Here is a 17699-nt window from a genome sequence, read left to right as displayed (position 1 = left end):
ACTGGATGTTTAACTTTAGAAAGCATAGAATAGAAGGCGTGAAAGAAAAAAAAAAGTTTTTTTTCAGCTTCCATACTGTACAGAAACCCAAACTAGTCCATTGAAAACCCACACATACAAGGCAGATACAGATTTTTATGGCCAACAGCTCAGCTGAGGTCCTAGCTCACAGCCAGCATCAACTTCCAGGCATGTAATTCAAGGTGCTAAACAACTTCAGCTGCCAGTTAATGATCTTTTGAATTTTCTAAGCTGCAACCCCAGGCATCACAGAGCAAAGATAAGCCATCTTCACTACGTCTAAATTCCTGATCCCAATCACAGAAACAAGGGCTAATTCAGTATTGCATGATTTTCATACATTTAATTACATACTTTTTTCTTCTTTAAATTTCGAGTACTAATTTTACAGTCTATTCTTAGTGTTACAGATTATTCAATAAAGATTGCAACTTGAACTAGAAGAGAAACTAGCATTGTCCAGAATGTTCAGGATTTGCATTTCTTTTTTGGGAAAGAGGGAGATGATCTTAAGCATCTTGTTTGGCAAAAGCATAGAGATGTTATTGGTTTTTGTAAGGAGGAAAGGAGTTAAATGTCACACTCATTTACTTATTAGCCTCAGCTCAATAATCCACCTTTAAATGCTCTCCTCTGAGATGCTGGGAGTAAAATTTCACAATATTTTTCCTTTAGCAGATGACTTCCTGTTAGTTTATGTCATTAAGAGCACACTAGAATGAGACTGGCAATCCAAAAGAGAGAATTAGAAAATTAGCTATAAGATACTAAAGAATTTATGTTTCAGTAATAAAGGATGCTTATTTAATATTGGTCTGATATTTTAAGAGGGCTTCCCTGGTACCTCAGATGGTAAAGAATCTGCCTGCAATACTGGAGACTTAGTTTCAATCCCTGAGTCAAGAAGAACCCCTGGAGAAGGGAATGGCTACCCACTCCAGTATTCTGGCATGGAGAATTCCATGGGCCGAGGAGCAGAGTGGGCTACAGTCTTTGGGGTCGCAAAGAGTCAGACACAACTGAATGACTAACACTTTCACTTTCATTTTAAGAATTGACAAAATTATTTTACTCAAATCTAGTAAACATCCACTTCCCACTACCTACCACCTACCCATTTCCTATAAAATTAAGCATTTCAAAATTTAAAATATATATATATGAAATTTCATATATATATGAAATTCCTTAATTTGACATTGTGCTATATTGTGCTATAGCACAGTCAAAATACAATGTCAGATTAAGGAATTCTTGAGACAGGTATGAGAAGAAAAAAGGGGGAAAATAAACATGAAAGAATCAAATTTCCCAAGCAAGAGAGAGCTGAGAAAATGCTTAAGCTTCTGCAGCCAGCTTTTGCAATCACTGTAAACTCTATCCAAACATCGTTTTCTCATCAATTTTATTAAATACTTTGCCCTATATAACAAATATTTTTAATGAGCTCAGTAAATAGAATGGATTTTCTCCCCTTCCCTATGATTTGTGAACATTGCTCATCACTTAAAAACACATTGTCTATATTTATAGATTTAATATACTACTACAAAAATTCAGAATACAATGAATAAGGTAAGAAACAATTTGAAATACCCCAGGGTCATATATGGGTATGATGTGCTAGTTTACTATTCCTTAATGTATTTTTTAAGTGAGTAGTTTCTGAAATTGCCATATACACATTTCACTTAAAAATCCAATAAAGATAAAATAAAAGAAATATAACAGCACAGATTTATGAAAATAATCAGGAAAAGTTTTAATTTTGATAATCTGTTAATAAAGATAAACAAAATTACTCTAAGATATTGGTTATCTTAGGGCCTTTGTTACACTAGTTACTGGCGCGATTTTCTCTGCACTACAATAATATAGTTAAATTTTTTTTCCTTAGTAGCATTTCACAAAAATTAAGCATTCTTTTATTATTTTGCTGGTTAAATTATAAGAATAGTTGTTATTATAGTTAAGGTAAAATTTCTGCCATAAGTTCAAATTTTCTCTTAGGTGTATCAGAATATGATCTGCTATAAAATTACCTTAACTGAATTGAATAACTCTAGTCCATTTCAGGATGGCAAGGATTTTGAAGGTAGGAAATTATTAGTCAGTGGAGATATGCAAGCATAAACTGGGCTATTCCTTGGTAAGAATATGAAGGAAAATATAAAAGAACCAAAATAAGACTCAATGCAATTCACTATGGATAGAATATTTTATCACTCTAAGTCAACTGCTATTCTCAACTGGAATTCTACTTGTGAATAATGTGCAACCAACAGTAAAGTTAGCCAAATAATTTTCTGGTAATCAAAAGTTAAACTAAAGAGAATAAATTTAAATGATGTATAATGCACACTTGTTCAAATATTCTTTTAAAAAAATGAAATGGTTTTTTCACTAATTCACTGACAATCACATCTAATGGCTGTGCAATGAATTTTTAGGTTGAATCAGGAATAGTTTCTTCCTGAAACACTCACTTTGCAGAGTCTTAGAAAATTGTATATATTTGCCCAGGGAGTAGAATGTGAGTCAGTGAGTCAGTGATGGAACCAATGGACCTTCAGATTAAAATAAATAAATAAAACAAGTATTCTGCAATTCTCATACAAGCAAACAAACATTTTCAGTCCTGAGAGTCATAGAGTCATCTGTTTTATGCCTAAGCCTAAAGGAAATTTGGTTGAGAAGAGCAGAATATGACTTCTATGACAATGTAACAATTAATTGGCCTTTGAATATTCTAAGAAATCATGTTCCCAGAGGCATTTCTAAACAAAGCTTCACAAAAAGCCTCCCACCTCGCTGTCCAAGGTCATGTCCCTGGAGCTGTGGACATTGCCTATCTCAGAGCTTCTATTCTGCTGACCATTTTGTTTTTCTCTTATGCCACTTCATTTCCACAGATCATATACACTCAGGCCCAAAAGTACACCCTAAAGTTCAGGTATTTAATCCCTTACTTCATACTGAAATCCATGTGTTTCTTTCAAGTATGTAAGACTTCAGAAAATCAATTTTTATAATATCTTAATTAGTACAAAGTAATAATAACGATAGTTTACTGAAAGATTATTCATGCTTCAAATTTATAATCCCATCTCACAATAATGACATAAATGGCATTACCTCTATTGTGTTAAGAAGAACATAAAGTAATTACCAAACTGATCAGAATCTGTTTTATTCACTCACAGAAAGCACTCAATTATTTTTCTCCTGTTTACTAGCTGTTTGAACTAGTCACTTAACTTCTAGAGACTCATGTTTTTATCTTTTATCTAATAATATTCATTTATGTGCCCACCATATCTTCTCAAGGCTTGGTAGCTCATTTCTTTTTAATACTGAGGTGTATCACATTGTCAATATGTGCCTCAGTTTGGGGCTTCCCTGGTGCCTCAGCCATTAAGGAATCTGCCTGTAATGTGGAAGACCTGGGTTTGATCCCTCAGTTCAGAATATTCCCTGGAGAAGGGAACAGCAACCCACTCTAGTATTCTTTCCTGGAGAATCCCATGGACAGAGGAGCCTGGCAGGCTACAGTCCATGGAGTTGCAAAGAATTGGACATAACTCTTTCACTTTATTTACTGAAGGGCATCTTAGATGTTTCAAGGTATGGCAGTTATAACTGAAGTTGGTATAGACATCCATGTGCAACCAAATGTATTTGCAGTCAGTTTATTTGTTCTTTTCTAGATCACATTTGTCTTTTGCTGATTTCATTTTATTTTTCCTAAGTGTATAAGGTAAGGTCTTTGGTTTTGGCTCTCATTCACTTATCAGTTTTAGACAAGTAGGAGTAGGTGAACATTTACACATTTTAATTTAGTTCCTTTAGTTTTATGGGGAATGTTTTTAAAATGTGGTCAGTAGGTAAAATATATGTTAGGCTGAATTTTTGCTTCTTCCTCTGTCTACACTAATTACAATTATTATTTTTTATTTCAAAGGAAAGTCAGGACACTTGATGCAGAAACTACTTTAAAACATAATCTACATCCTGGTATTCTTTGTTGCTGTTGTTGCACAATTCATTTTTCGATGACTCTAGAGGATGTATGTATGAATGTTCTATCAGAAATTGTAAATATCACTTTAATTCTACATTGCAGCTTCTCCAGTACCACAGAATCAGTATCAGTACGTGATTTGATGCATAAGTGCAATGCTTTTAATAAAAATATAATTTAAAATATATTTGCTTTTTTTTTTTTTTTTTAGGATACAGGATGCTTGGGGCTGGTGCACTGGGATGACCCAAGGGATGGGATGGGGAGGGAGGAGGAAGGGAGGTTCAGGATTGGGAACACGTGTACACCCGTGGTGGATTCATGTTGATGTATGACAAAACAAATACAATATTGTAAAGTAAAAAATAATAATAATAAAAATAAAATAAAATATATTTGCTTATAATTCATTGATCCATTACTTCTCATTACATAATAAAAGTAATTTATGACAAATCCATAGGTAACATCATACTCAATGGTGAAAGCAGAAAGTCTTTTTGTTAAATCAGAAATGAAACAAGCCTACCCAATCTCACCACTTATATTTAACAAAGCACTGGAAGTCCCACACAGCAATCAGACAAGAAGAAGAAATAAAAGCTATCCACATTGAAAGGGAAAAAGTAAAACTCACTGTTTGCAGATGGCATAATTTTATATAGAAAACTCTAAATTCTCCACCTTTAAAATATTAGAAAAATAACTTAGCAAAGTTACCAGATTTAAGATTAGTATATACCTGTTGCTTTTCAAACACTAATAATGAACTAACAAAGAGGGACAATATATTTTTTTTAATTCCTGGTTAAAATCACATCAAAAAGAATAAACTACCTAGTAATAGTTTATTGTGGTTCATGGGGTTCTCATGGCCTTGAGAACCCAATGAACAGTATGAAAAGGCAAAATGATAGGATACTGAAAGAGGAAATCCCCAGGTTGGTAGGTGCCCAATATGCTACTGGAGACCAGTGGAGAAATAACTCCAGAAAGAATGAAGGGATGGAGCCAAAGCAAAAACAATACCCAGCTGTGGATGTGACTGGTGATAGAAGCAAGGTCCGATGCTGTAAAGAGCAATATTGCATAGGAACCTGGAATTACAGGTCCATGAATCAAGGCAAATTGGAAGTGGTCAAACATGAGATGGCAAGTGTGAACGTCAACATTCTAGGAATCAGCGAACTAAAATGGACTGGAATGGGTGAATTTAATTCAGATAACCATTATATCTACCACTGTGGGCAGGAATCCCTTAGAAGAAATGGAGTAGCCATCATGATCAACAAAAGAGTCTGAAATGCAGTACTTGGATGCAATCTCTAAAATGACAGAATGATCTCTGTTCGTTTCCAAAGCAAACCATCAATATCACAGTAATCCAAGTCTATGCCCCAACCAATAATGCTGAAGAAGCTGAAGTTGAATGGTTCTATGAAGACCTACAAGATCGTTTAGAACTCACATTCCAAAAAGATGTCCTCTTCATTATAGGGGACTGGAATGCAAAAGTAGGAAGTCAAGAAACACCTGGAGTAACAGGCAAATTTGGCCTTGGAGTACGGAATGAAGCAGAGCGAAGGCTAATAAAGTTAGGCCAAGAGAACGCACTGGTCCAAGCAAACACCCTCTTCCAACAACACAAGAGAAGACTCTACACATGGACATCACCAGATGGTCAATGCCGAAATAAAATTGATTATATTCTTTGCAGCCAAAGATGGAGAAGCTCTATACAGTCAGCAAAAACAAGACCAGGAGCTGACTGTGGCTCAGATCATGAACTCCTTATTGCCGAATTCAAACTTAAATTGAAGAAAGTAGGGAAAACCACTAGACCTCAGGTATGACCTAAATCAAATCCCTTATGATTATACAGTGGAAGTGAGAAATAGATATAAGGGACTAGATCTGATAGATAGAGTACCTGAAGAACTATGGATGGAGGTTCATGACATTGTACAGGAAACAGGGATCAAGACAATCCGCATGGAAAAGAAATGCAAAAAAGCAAAATGGCTGTCTGGGGAGGCCTTACAAAGAGCTGTGAAAAGAAGAGAAGTGAAAAGCAAAAGAGAAAAGGAACAGTATAAGCATCCAAATGCAGAGTTCCAAAGAATAGCAAGGAGAGATAAGAAAGCCATCCTCAGCGATCAGTGCAAAGAAAGAGAGGAAAACAACAGGATGGGAAAGACTAGAGATCTATTCAAGAAAATTAGAGATACAAGGGAACATTTCATGCAAAGATGGGCTCGATAAAGGACAGAAATGGTATGGATCTAACAGAAGCAGAAGATATTAAGAAGAGGTGTCAAGAATACACAGAAGAACTATACAAAAATGAGCTTCACGACCAAGATAATCACAATGGTGTGATCACTCACCAAGAGCCAGACATTCTGGAATGTGAAGTCAAGTGGGCCTTAGAAAGCATCACTATGAACAAAGCTAGTGGAGGTGATGGAATTCCAGTTGAACTATCTCAAATCCTGAAAGATGATGCTGTGAAAGTGCTGCACTCAATATGCCAACAAATTTGGAAAACTCAGCAGTGGCCACAGGACTGGAAAAGGTCAGTTTTCATTCCAATCCCAAAGAAAGGCAATGCCCAAGAATGCTCAAACTATCACACCAGCTGCACTCATCTCACACACTACTAAAGCAATGCTCAAAGTTCTCCAAGCCAGGGTTCAGCAATACATGAACCGTGAACTTTCAGATGTTCAAGCTGGTTTTTGAAAAGGCTGGGGAACCAGAGATCAAATTGCCAACATCCACTGGATCATGGAAAAACCAAGAGCGTTCCAGAAAAACATCTACTTCTTCTTTATTGACTATGCCAAAGCCTTTGACCGTGTGGATCATAATAAACTGTGGAAAATTCTGAAAGAGATGGGCATATCATACCACCTGACCTGCCTCTTCAGAAACCTATATGCAGGTCAGGAAGCAACAGTTAGAACTGGACATGGAACAACAGACTGGTTCCAAACAGGAAAGGAGTATGTCAAGGCTGTATATTGTCACCCTGCTTATTGAACTTATATGCAGAGTACATCATGAGAAACGCTGGGCTGGAAGAAACACAAGCTGGAATCAAGCTTACTGGGAGAAATATCAATCACCTCAGATATGCAGATGACACCACCCTTATGGCAGAAAGTGAAGAGGAACTAAAAAACCTCTTGATGAAATTGAAAGTGGAGAGTGAAAAAGTTGGCTTAAAGCTCAACATTCAGAATTGAGCCAGAGGGATGGTATGGGGAGAGAGGTGGGAAGGGGGTTCAGGATTGGGAACACTTGTACACCCATGGCAGATTCATGTTGATCTATGGCAAAACCAATACAATATTATGAAGTAAAAAAAAAAGGGGGGGGGGGAGAAAAATAAAATAAAATCAATTAAAAAAAAAGAAAGAAAACTAAGATCATGGTCTCTGGTCCCATCGCTTCATGGGAAAAAGGAGAAACAGTGGAAACAGTGTCAGAATTTAGTTTGGCGGGGGCTCCAAAATCACTGCAGATGGTGATTGCAGCCATGAAATTAAAAGACACTCCTTGGAAGGAAAGTTATGACCAACCTAGATAGCATATTGAAAAGCAGAGACATTACTTTGCCAACAAAGGTCTGTCTATGGTTTTTCCAGTGGTCATGTATGGATGTGATAGGTGGACTGTGAAGAAAACTGAGTGCTGAAGAATTGATGCTTTTGAACTCTGGTGTTGTAGACGACCCTTGAGAGTCCCTTGGACTGCAAGGAGGTCCAACCAGTCCCAAGGAGATCAGTCCTGGTGTTCTTTGGAAGGACTGACGCTAAAGCTGAAACTCCAGTACTTTGGCCACCTCATGCGAAGAGTTGACTCATTGGAAAAGACTCTGAGGCTGGGAGGGATTGGGGGCAGGAGGAGAAGGGGACGACTGCTGGGGTCCAGCCCTGGTGGATCCAGGGAATTCGAAGCAGGGACGGCGTTGGCATGAGAAAAACTTGTTTATTAATATAAGATTAGATTAAGAAACAATATTGTAGTGGGAAGATTAAGTAGAGAGAAGAGGCTGAATAACTTGGATTACGTGGAAGACCAATAAAATTCCAGACAAGGAACTTGCACCATCTACATTGGGCCACCGGCGCTCGCTTGAATATCTAAGGGTGCCTCGCCTTAGGCTCCCTTTCGCGCGGGTCCTAACAGCCAGGGCAAGTAAGTAGACTTGGCGAGCCTCCGCGCCCCAGATGGGAATTCAGCCTGAAATTAAAGAGATACAGGGGAAACCCGTCCAGCGACTGGCTCTCCTTCTATTGTCCTTCCAGGCCTTTTATACTTTTGATTATACATAGAGATCAATGGGTAATACAAAATTATGTAGCATTAGCAGCCCAGACTCTTTCTGTCTATCTTTTTGTATACAAAAGGTCTCAGGTGATTTACATTATCTTCTGGCCAAGAGGCTTGTTAACACTTTTTGGCTCTCTTTCTTAATGAATGTTAATTTCGTTTCCCCTAAGTGTTTCTCTTTAATCTGCATCTCCTTAAAGCACTAAAGTTACATCTCTATAGAACAAAGGCGCAGTGGGTTATAACACAGAAGGTACTTAACTCAAAGATATAATGTTGCTAATACCATGTCTACTACTTGTTTTTCTATATACCAACTATATCTAAAAATAAAGGATATGAAAATTTGGCAGCAAGTATTGGCTCAACAAATGAAACTTTTAATCAGTCCTATTCTAATGACTTTGACTCCTCGGAAGCCCCTACATTCCTAGAATGTTTTAAGCTTCCTGTGCCTCCTGCAGTCAGGAGGCCTCAAACAATCACATGTGCAGCTGTACAAGTCCTGCAGGCAGGCTAGAAAGCCATCAGAGGGGTTTTTGGATTGAAACACTCTTTCAAATGCAGAAGACTAAAGCCCTGAATTGACTTTTTCCAGAGAATGTCAGAAGAGTGGAAAAGCAGGCAGATTCTTACTTTTTGGGGGGTTGGATGCTCAGGAAATTCCAGGGGGAAAACCTGAGGTCTGATTAGCCTTGCCATCAGAGCTCTTGCCGCATGACCTTGTCACGGGTGGAATTCCTCACGCTGGCTCCCGGCAGACGACAGAGGATGAGATGGCTGAATGGCATCACCGACTCGGTGGACATGAGTTTGAGTGAACTCCGTGAGTTGGTGATGGACAGGGAGGCCTGGTGTGCTGCAATTCATGGGGTCTCAAAGAGTCGGACATGACTGAGCGACTGAACTGAACTGAACTAATCTAGTAATAAACTTAACCAAGAAAGTAAAAAGCCTACACTCTGAAAAAATTTTTTAAAAAGGAAAAGGAAAATGATGGAAGAAATTGTTGACATTGCAAATAAATGAAAACACATCTTATGCTCTTGAATTATAATAATTAATATTGTTAAAATATCTACACTATTCAATACAATCTAGAAATATAATACAATTCCTATCAAAATACCCATGAAATTTTTACAGAACTAGAACAAATAATTCTAAAATTCATATGAAACAAAAAGACCTCAAATTAACAAAGCAAATTTGAACAAGAACAACAAAAAAAGCTGAAGGTATCACAATTCCACTCTTCATACAATATTCAAAGCAACAGTAAACGAAATGCATGGTATTGGTACAAAAACAGACTTGTGGATCAATGGAACATAACAGACAGCCCAGAAATAAACCTATGGACACCTATGGTCAACTAGTCTTCTACATAAATGCCAAGAATATATAATGGGGAAAAATATAACTTCTTCAGCATTCCCTGTCTGGTATAGCATGGGATTTATGCTAATTTTTAGTCTTTCTGACATATTATTAATAAATAAGGTGAATTTTATATATAAGAGAACAATATATACATTCATATTAAAAAGAGAATACAGAGTCTTTGAATTTAATTTCGTAAATGTTTACTTACAGTTTAGTAAAAGTGAAATCGTTCAGTCGTGTCTGACTCTTTGCGACCCCGTGGACTGTAGCTCTCCACGTTCCTCTGTCCACAGGATTCTCCAGGCAAGAATACTGGAGTGGGTTGCCATTTCCTTCTCCAGGGGATCTTCCCAACCCAGGGATCAAACCTGGGCCTCCCGCATTGCAGGCAGACGCTTTATCATCTGAGCCACCAGGGAAGCTAATTATAGCTTAATTTGGCTCAAATTTATTATAAGAAACTTCAGAGGTACAAAGAAATAGATAGATACATAATCTTTGCCTCAGTCAAACAGGGAAAATGCAGTTTACACACACACACACACACACACACACACACACACACACAAAACAGTAGTATGGGGTTTGGGTTATTTGGTATACAGTAAATGTACAGCTGAAAACCAATAAAAGGAAAAGAAAAGCAAAAGGGAAATACTTCTGGTCTATTTATGGATCTGCAAAATATTCCAGAATAAGAAATATCTGAAATGTGAATAATATTTAGGACATAGACCCTAAAACATAAGAGTAGAGGGATCCTAGCAAGAGAAAATAGAAGAAAAAAAGTCCTAGATTGCCAGATTTTAGGGTAAGTTTAGAGAATGTAGAGGGGCCCAATGTAGCTGGATAAAAGCATCTAATGAAAGAGAATTGAGGGAAAAAAAGATAAAGAAACAAGAAAGAACCTAGTATGAGTTTCTTGTAGCCATATCCCAAGCAAAATTTAACAGATGGTAGCCCAATTCATAGTTCATTTATGAAGCATAATATTATCTCATTCCATAGACATTCATTTTCAAAAACATTAGAATTAGAACAAATTTCTAAGAGAAAGGCATAAAACCAAAGAAATTGAGGAGTCACCCAGGTTTCCTTGACCACACAGTCTCATTGTAACCCCATAATTTCTTTCAGTGTGATGATTTATGAAATTAGATAGTTATACCTAATTTTCTAATGCACGAGTGAGAAGGTTGGATTTTATTCCAAGGAAAATAGGGTTCCTCAGCAATTATTGGGCAGGTCAGTCATACAATAAGAGATGTACTTTAAAAGGACAATTCTTGCATTCCTCCAAGTGTTCACACACAAAACTAGTTGGGTCCTTTAAAGTGAAGATTGTAGTCTGAATCACAGTAGCATGCTTCTTTGGCTAACCTAATGCCAGGTGTGAGAGGTAGACTATAAAGAAAGCTGAGCACCAAAGAATTGATGCTTTTGAACTGTGGTGTTGGAGAAGACTCTTGAGAGTCTCTTGGACTTCAAGGAGGTCCAACCAGTCCATCCTAAAGGAAATCATTCCTGGGTGTTCATTGGAAGGACTAATGCTGAAGCTGAAACTCCAATACTTTGGCCATTTGATGCAAAGAACTGACTCATTTGAAAAGACCCTGATTCTGGGAAAGATTGAAGGCAGGAGGAGAAGGGGATGACAGAGGATGAGATGGTTAGATGGCATCACTGACTCAATGGACATGAGTATGAGTAAATTCCAGGAGTTGGTGATGGACAGGGAGGCCTGGTGTGCTGCAGTCCATGAGGTCGCAAAGAGTCGGACATGACTGAGCAACTGAACTGAATGCCAGACGACATTTATTTCAATTCCTCAAAGAAAGTGCATGTGTTTTCTTCTGATACCTCAAAGGACACAGGTCCTGGAGATGAGACATGAATTCTAAACTGTAATGATTATCACCCTATTTACTTTAAATCTGAATGTGTCACTTTAGGCCATACCTTCCTCATGGCAAGTTTCATCTCCATGTTTCTCAGGGTGTAGATGAGAGGGTTCAGCATGGGGGTAATCACAGTGTAAAACACAGAGATATCCTTGTTCTTGTTCTTGCTCCCTGCAGGTAGAACATAAGTATAGATACAGGGTACAAAGAATAACACTGCAACTGTTATGTGAGAACTACACATTGAGAGAGCTTTTTTCACCCTGCAGAAGAATGTGTTCTAAGGTTATGTAGTATGACTATGTAAGAAGCTACTAGAACAAGAAATATGACAACCACAACCATTCTTGAATTTGCAATCACTAAGATACTCACAGCATGAATATCTTTGCACACGATTTTCAAAAGAGGCTTCACATCACATAGGTAGTGATATATCTGATTAGAACCACAGAAAGGTAACTTGAGTACCATGAGAAGTAAAGCAATAGAATGCCACAAACCCACAGTCCAGACCAGGACGATCAACATGTCACACTTCTGTCTTTTCTTGATGACCATGTAGTGCAGGGGCTTGATGATGGTGACGTAGTGGTCAAAAGCCAAGGACACCAAGATGAGTATTTCCACACCTGCCAGCAAGAGGGCAGTGAAGAGCTAGATCATACAGTTGTTATAGGAAATGTTTCTTCGTGCTGCAACTAAGTCCCTGATTAGCCTGGGGAACCACTGCCAGGAGCCAGCATGGGAGATCCCACCCATGGCAAAGGTCATCAGGAAGAGACTTGACAGGCAAAGGCGAGTCAGGACTCGAGAGACTCCCCAACCCCACCCATGACAAGGTCATGCAGAAGAGGTCTGACGGGCAAGGAGGATCAGGACTCAAGGGGTCCCCTGGGTCTGCTCAAGCATCTACCCCCAAAACCAAAATCTGTCTGTTATACTACACTCCTCTGACATTAACAGGGGCTATCCCCGACCACCTTTCTCTGAAGAAAATCAACTTAGAGCTCTAGTTAATAAATTTCCTGGGCATAATAGAGTGTTCCAATCCAAACCCCTCTGATGACTTTTTAGCTTGCCTGACAGATTTGTTCAGACTCTTGCAGTTACACATGTGATTGTTTACAGCCTCCCAACTGTGAGAGGCATGGGAAGCTAAAAACATTCTAGGAATGTAGAGCCTTTCGAGGAGTTAAAAATCATTAGAATAGAACTGGTTAAGGGTTTCATTGTTGAGCCAATACTTGCCACCAAGTTTTCATATCTTTCATTGTGTACCTGGGAGTGCATTAATTTAGTTGATATATAGAAATATAAGTAAGTAGCCTTGATATTTACAACATTAAACCTTGAGTTAATAAATTCCTTCCTTTTTATAGCCCACCGCACCTTTGCCCTATAGGAATGCAACTTTATCTAGTGCTTTCAGGGAGTGGCACTAGACTTTAGAAGAATCACCTTTAGAAAATAAGTTTTCTGGTTAATTAAGCTTTATCAGAAAAAAAAAAAAAAAGGTCATAAAATGTTAGCAGGCCTCCTGGCCAGAAGATGATGTAAATCACGTAAAACTTTTGCATATGGAAAGGTGTGCAGAAAGAAAGCCTGGTCTCGATAAGGGTCAGGACTGCTGAACCTGCATGACTCTGCATCTTCCATTACTCTCTATATACAGCTCAAGGCATATAAGCTCCCCTGGAAAATAAAGTTTTGGGCCTTGCCTCATCATTGTTGGCTCCCCTGTGTCTTTCTTTGTTTCTTTCTTTATCTTCTTTTCAGGATGACTGCCTGGGGTGTAGGGGCCCTCTGAGTTCACTTTCCTGCCCGGGCTTCTAAGACCCACAGGAGAAGGAGCCCAAGGCGGGGCACCTTCCGCTATTCAAGAGGGCGTCTATGGCCTACGTGAACAGAGCAAGTCTCTTGTCTGAGGCTTTATTGGCTTTCTGCGTAAACCAAGGATATCAGTCTCTTTTCTCTCCTCTATTCTCTTAACTGCAACTTCTTTCCTCATCTCTCTCTATATCCATATATCTCTCTCGCCTCGCCAACCACGCTTCGGATACCCTGGATCCAACCGGGGCTGGACCCCCGGGGCTGGACCACTGTGGAGGTGTAGCTGACATCCATGAGGGAGAGGTGACAGAGGAAGCAGTGCATCGGTTGTTGCATTAGATGGCTACAGGTGATGGTGAGGGAGACGGTGAAATTCCCCAATAAGATGGCCAGGTAACAGAGAAGGAACAAGGAAAAGAACAGTAGCTCTATTTTCTTATTTCCCCACAACCCTATGAAAACAAATTCTGTGACACTGTTTTGGTTGTCCATGAGGTTGAGTAGAGTTCAGAGGACACAACAGAAATTCAGTTCATCTGAAACAATTCAGAACATAATACATCTTTAATTGCATATTTAAAGTTTTGGATTATTGTACATTGAGCAAAGATGTAGGTCACAGAAAATTTACTATAAGCAATCTATCATTTGATATTCAGAGCAACATATTTTGAACATTATTTAATAAAATAATAATTATTTCTGGAACATAACAACCCAACCAACAGGTGGTATTCTGATACTCATTTTATACTTGTAAAATAAAAGCAAGAGGTTTCAGTAATTTGCACCAAATCATTAAGATATTAAGTTGCAATCAGACTAAGATGAGCCTGACTCTGATACCAGAGTTCATGCTCTTGGGAACTATGCAACAACATTCACTGACCACAGAAATTCCAGCTTTTGTCCATCTCTGTAAAAAATATAAAGTCATTCTCCATCCCAGCCTTTAGCCAGCTATGTAATAGCTATTTAAATACTTAAGAAAGTCTCTCCACTTCTCCATGTGCATGTAAATCACGTACAAAGTCCCAATTTCAGATAAACATTCTATACGTTCAATGGAACTAAATATTATTTTTGAAAATTTTGAAAAATGCTTCCAGTCATAGCAGAGCATACCTGTATTAGTTGAAAATATTTTCAGTGACTCTCCTTGTAGTCGTGTGTGATAAAGATTCAGAACATGGAGAGACTGGAAACAGAGAAGTTAACCACAATGTGAACCATCTGAATATAGGAAGAAAGGTTATTGTTACATAAAAATTCACTTTAACCTTTATTTCTATAAATATATGTTTCAGAGGTTTCTGTTGATACTCCTTAGAGCTAGTAGGCTTTTTTTTTTTTTTTTTTGACATTGGGTGAACTCAACACAAAGAATGGAACAGTGGCACATTTTTGATGTAGTAAACCAAGGAGAACAGAGTGAATATGTTGAAAAAAATCAACTTTTACCCAAAATCAAATGTTCTCCACAATAAAATCATTGTTTGCATCAAATACTGTTAATTGTAATTTGTTGTTGTTTAATGGCATCATTGAGAAACAATGGGATATGTTAGATAGATCCATCATCTAATAATACAAGCTCACATGTTCTGTTTGATTTTTGTTGAGTACTATACAGTTCACCCTCTCTAAGCCTTCTTCAACTGGTAAGTGAAATTAATACTGCTGGGTCTATTTTCCTTACAGCAAGAACAAAAGTGAAATTCACACCTAGTCTATATTTATGTGGAAGACTGATCACAGGATATAAACAAATTTAAAGATACTTTTTATTAAAATTATAATAGAAATTATAAAAAACTAGAGAAGCAAAACTGTAGAAAATGCAATTCTTAGTTTAGCATATTTTTTAACCAGTAGTACAAGCCTCAGCATCCCTTAATACTTGAATCAGTGCTGTGCTACTTGCAATGGTTGAGCAGAACTTTGGAAAATACAGACTCACAGAAAAAGATCCTTCCGTGCAGGCCTTATTCATCTTTTGGTCTTCCTTTAAACCGAAAAAAAAAAAAGACTCCACCTTGTCCTTTCCTTTGTCCCTCCCTGTCTAAGCAGGTAAAGAAGTAAACCTCTGACATGCTCGGTGCATGTCCTGACTAGTAAATGAGTGCAAACTTCCAGATGGGTCAAACAAAGAGATCAGCATTTTAGATATATATCTGAAAAATAATAGTAAGGAGTAAGGGACAGAGAGATTAGAGAAAGGTGGCAGAAATCAGAGCAAAAGGGGAAATTTTGATTGTGGGAAAGAGCCAGAAAAAGAAGAAGAATTAGAGGATGAGACAGGGCAAATCTCACTAGACAAGGGTGAGCAAAGACCCATGTTAGGGATAAAAAGTAGTTTATTCCAGGTTTTCACTAGAGAGTTGATTTTTCTCTTCTCCAGTCCTCATATTATCCCTTACTCCAATCCCAGAAGGAGAATGCAATTTGGGGCTGTAAGTAGGGGTGATGGTGTGTCCCAGACAGAAAATGTTAGTGTAATAAATAGGACAATAAGTATCACAACATCACCAGGATCAGTGCATACCCACTGCATATCATTAATCCGTGCCCTTGTCCTTTTCCTATCCCTATGCCTTGTAAATAAGAAATGTGTAGGCGTAGAATATTGTACCTCTGTTACCTTCAATATGTCCCCTTTTGGTTAAGAATTGGGCCTGAGCCAGTGTTGCATTAAGCAGAGACGGAGAGTTGGACTGTGAAGAAAGCTGAGTGCCAAAGAATTGATACTTTTGAACTGTGGTGCTGGAGAAGACTCTTGAGAGTCCCTTGGACTGCAAGGAGATCCAACCAGTCCATCCTGAAGGAGATCAGTCCTGGGTGTTCATTGGAAGGACTGATGTTGAAGCTGAAACTCCAATACTTTGGCCACCTGATGGGAAGAGCTGACTCATTGGAAAAGACCCTGATGCTGGGTGGGATTGGGGGCGGGAGGAGAAGGGGACGACAGAGGATGAGATGGCTGGATGGCATCACCCACTCAATAGACATGAGTCTGAGTAAACTCTGGGAGTTGGTGATGGACAGGGAGGCCTGGCGTGCTGCAGTCCACGGGGTCGCAAAGAGTCAGACATGACCGAGCGACTGAACTCAACTGAATGAAAGAAGTGAAAGTGAAATCACTCAGTCGTGTCCGACTCTTTGCGACCCCATGAACAGTAGCTTGCACCAAGCTCCTCCATCTATGGGATTTTCTAGGCAAGAGTACTGGAGTGGTTGCCCTTACCTTCTCCAGGGAATCTTCCCGACCCAGGGATCGAACCCAGGACTCCCACATTGTACACAGACGCCTTACCGTCTGAGCCACAAGGGAAGTAATGAAAGAAGTTCAGTTCAGTTCAGTTCAGTCGCTCAGTTGTGTCCGACTCTTTGCGACCCCATGAATCGCAGCATGCCACGCCTCCCTGTCCATCACCAACTCCCGGAGTTCACTCAGACTCACGTCCATCGAGTCCATGATGCCATCCAGCCATCTCATCCTCGGTCGTCCCCTTCTCCTCCTGCCCCCAGTCTCTCCCAGCATCAGAGTCTTTTCCAATGAGTCAACTTCGCATGAGGTGGCCAAAGTACTGGAGTTTCAGCTTTAGCATCGAAAGAAGAGGCTCCCCCGAATATTAGAATCCTCTCATCTCCAACAGAAATGTGCTTCTTGAACTTGAGGTTTCTCAGGAGACAGAACTGGACAGAGGCAACTGAACTAAAACTCAGTCTTGAATGGGAAACAAGAAAAAGGAAATGGTCCAGTTGGGCTTGAAAACTTACCTTTTTTCTTTGTGGGGGAAAAAAAAAGGATAAAGCTATGAGCTCTTGCTCCTTCAATTCTGATTTGCTATGAAGATGAATCATGCTCAATATCTGCAACATGTACATTGTACTTCAAATGGGTCCACTCTGCTTTCTGTCCCAGGACCTACGGGGAGCGAAGAGATACCAACCCTTCCTAGAAGGCCTGAGTTAGACTCTCTTCAAAAGGGTCTGTAATACTGGCAGGAAGTTCCTTACTCTGCTGTTATAAATTTCTAGAATAAGTAGGAAATATTCCCACTAGTCTGTGATAAAACTATCTCTAAATAGCCAGATTCATTACCCCAAATCATTCCCTGGCAGAGCATGTGAATTAAACATTTCCTCTTCCTCCAACAGATATCTATAGGGATTTCATGAAAAGTGCTTTGCCGAGG

General features: G+C 38.9%; 1 pseudogene; it reads right to left on the bottom strand.

The window, feature by feature from the left end:
* Positions 1–11689: 11689 nt before the first annotated feature.
* Positions 11690–13992, bottom strand: LOC120876993 (annotated as a pseudogene).
* Positions 13993–17699: the final 3707 nt, after the last annotated feature.

The sequence above is a fragment of the Oryx dammah genome, unplaced genomic scaffold (genome assembly GCF_014754425.2).
Source record: "Oryx dammah isolate SB20612 unplaced genomic scaffold, SCBI_Odam_1.1 HiC_scaffold_17, whole genome shotgun sequence".
Taxonomy (NCBI): Eukaryota; Metazoa; Chordata; class Mammalia; order Artiodactyla; family Bovidae; genus Oryx; species Oryx dammah.
The sequence above is the reverse complement of the archived record's forward strand: the minus strand, read 5'-3'. Positions and strand labels throughout refer to the sequence as shown.